At 41.2% G+C, this 2,830-nt stretch overlaps 1 pseudogene; it reads right to left on the bottom strand.

Moving 5' to 3' along the window:
- Positions 1 to 222: 222 nt before the first annotated feature.
- On the bottom strand, positions 223 to 1,999 carry LOC147702444 (E3 SUMO-protein ligase KIAA1586-like; annotated as a pseudogene).
- Between the last annotated feature and the right edge of the window lie 831 nt (positions 2,000 to 2,830).

The following is a 2,830-nucleotide window of genomic DNA, read 5'->3' on the forward strand; positions in this document are numbered from 1 at the left end:
GCTCTAAAACGGGCGTGGTTAATCTCGTAAGGGGGTGTGGCCTATCCGAGTAGGGGTGTGGTCTAAATTAAGATAACTAGCATTGTGTGCTTAAGAAAATCATCAAGTCGCATCCAGCAAAGGATAATAAAATAGGCAAAAAGGTATATTTATTAAGTATAAGCCATAAAAATACCAAACACTTTAAAAAACATGTAAAAATTATTTATATTACTTAGAAATCTATTGCAGGATTCCCCAAAACCCTTCAAGATATTCAGTGTGTTTATTTTGCTGGGGTTTCTCACAACAATTTTCTTCAGCAGACCTTCTACATTTTGCAAGCCAACTCTTTACATACAGCTTTGCGTCAAATGTTTCAAATGGAGGACCATTGAGTTTTACCCATAGGCATGAAGAAATGGTCTCTACAAGAAGAGAGGCCCTTGTTGGACAAGCAATTATGTTCATTGCGCTGAAACCTCTCTCGCAATCCGCATTACTTGCTGGCAGGGTTTTCATGCAAACTACTAACTTTTTTAATGCTTCAGGGGTTTTCTTTCTACCAAAATCTTTGAAAAGTCTAAAAGCTTGGATAGTATCTCTTGCTGGCAGCTGAAACTCTGAACACCGTTTCTTGATATCTGTTTCCCCATAAAGAATGCATTCATCACCAGAAGGCAAGTTACCTGCATCTAGCACACTGAAGCTGGCTATAAGTTCTTTCTCAGAATCAGGGGCACATCGTTTATTTATATTTACAGACAGGCTTTGTTAAAACTGATTTTGATTAAGGGCAACAGAGTTACTTCTACCATGGGAAAGAGGATCATTCTTGAATTTGCCCTCATCCACTGCTCTCTGAGCCGCAGAAGCAAACTACCCTGGGGAGTCCTTCATTGCTATAAATATGCGTACTTGACTAACCAAAAGTCTGTGTGCATTAACAATTGTAATATCCGTCCTCTGTAAGGAGAGTGATAAGTCTTTGAGCTCTTGAAGTGCATCACACATTACTCCCAAATCTCTGATAAAAGAATAGGATGTAAGCTTCTTCAAGAGACCTTCATACTTACTCCGGTCTCTTGTGGGTCTGGATGGGTCTTTAGAAACATTCTCAAAATGTTTGCACAAGGCAGGGAAGCAGTTCCAAACAGCTTTCACAGATCTGTAACTGGATGCTACCCATCTAGTATCAAGCATTTTCCCTATCTTCTGAAGCTGTACACATAGCTCGCTGGCGGCCAGATTTAGTTCTTTCTGGTTTTTAGTGACATGCTGTATGTGGCATACAATGAGTCCATGAAAATCTTGAAGTGATTGACCCCTGCAACCTCATCAACTGTATCTTCCACAGCAAGTTCTAGTCTGTGAGCCAAACAGTGCCATGTCAGTACAAGATTTGGAAATTCTGATTTCAACAATGCTACTACTCCTCCTTTTTTACCAAACATAACTGCTGCTCCATCTGAACATACCGCAATCAAGATATCATGAAGCAGACTTTTTGTGAGTCCAACTTTTTCAAAGTAGCCTAAGAGAGCGGTCTTTACGCCAATAGCATTAGTTTCTGCCAGCTCCAGGAGGCCGAAATAAATGGTCAATGGGGTACTTTCATTTCCAAAAATGCCACGGAGGTAGATGATCAAGGTATGAGCATTGCTAATAGAAGTGCTCTCATCAATTAATACTGCGATCTTTGGTTTGTGTTGTCTGATATAACAGACCAATCTTTGTTGCATTTCCAATGCAATGTGTTTTATTATTTCAGTTGCAGTCACATTGCTGTGCAAAACACGTCCCATTGCGCTGCCATTCTTTGCCTGAAGGAGAATTTGATCAGGGTGGTCAGTGAAAGGGCGATCTTTTTTGCCAATTAGTAGGCAGTGTCAAATACCCTGCATGTGCTCTCCATATGTTTTGCATTACATTCGTGTACTGCCACCACCAATGTATTTTTCTGCTGAGCTGTAAGAATGTCCTCAGCTGCCAAGTGACCAGCGCTCGCCTTATGCTCCATAATCTTCTTCCTGAGCTGTTTCTGCCTGAAAGCTTTTCCGTCACCGGAAGGACCAACCTCGCCATCTGCCCACACTTTACTTACGTGTATGCCTTGGGTATTATTGTGCACTGATAGACCTGTTGATTTAGCCTGTTTACAGGAAGAACATCCAATATTGCCTGACTTAAGATACAACCATGTATATTCCTCCTGAAAGTAATACCACTATTTAGTGTTCCAGCAGTCAGGGAGTTTGACAGTTTCTTTCTCTGGCACACGTTGAAGTTTTCTAATGGTGGACTGTCCCTGTCAGACTCTTGCTGAGATTTACTAGCTTCATCACTAGTTGGTTGCACTGGACAAGACTCCCCTGTAACACGCTGGCGCTTCAGTGACGGTAGGAAGTCAATAATTGAAGACTGCATAGACTTGCGCTTCAGAGCAGAAGCAGATAAGCTACTAGTAGCCATGGTAAATGTAGAACTTCCTTCTTGGAGGCTGGACTGGTATATCTGAAAAAGAAAAGAAAATCTTGCTCTGCTGGTTTCCTCTGCTGATTTTGCTTTCCAGGGATAAGGCCTTCCTTCACGAAAATAGAATATTGAGCCTCTTATCTGCAACAAAAATTGAATAGTTTACGCTAGTGATCAACAATGTTTAATTGAAGTGCCATTTGGCAGGCAGATGTTACTCTTCATTTTGTGCTGTTCCTGAAAGTATCTCTCATTGTGCAGTAAAGTTGTAAGGTTTTCCTGATCTTGAGATCACAAAATACGTCTACCCCGGGTCTCCAAAAGTCCTTAAGATGGCACTAGTTCATCTGTATGTACTGTACTCCAGTCTACTTAC

Source organism: Lissotriton vulgaris, chromosome 7, assembly GCF_964263255.1.
Source record: "Lissotriton vulgaris chromosome 7, aLisVul1.2, whole genome shotgun sequence".
NCBI lineage: Eukaryota > Metazoa > Chordata > Amphibia > Caudata > Salamandridae > Lissotriton > Lissotriton vulgaris.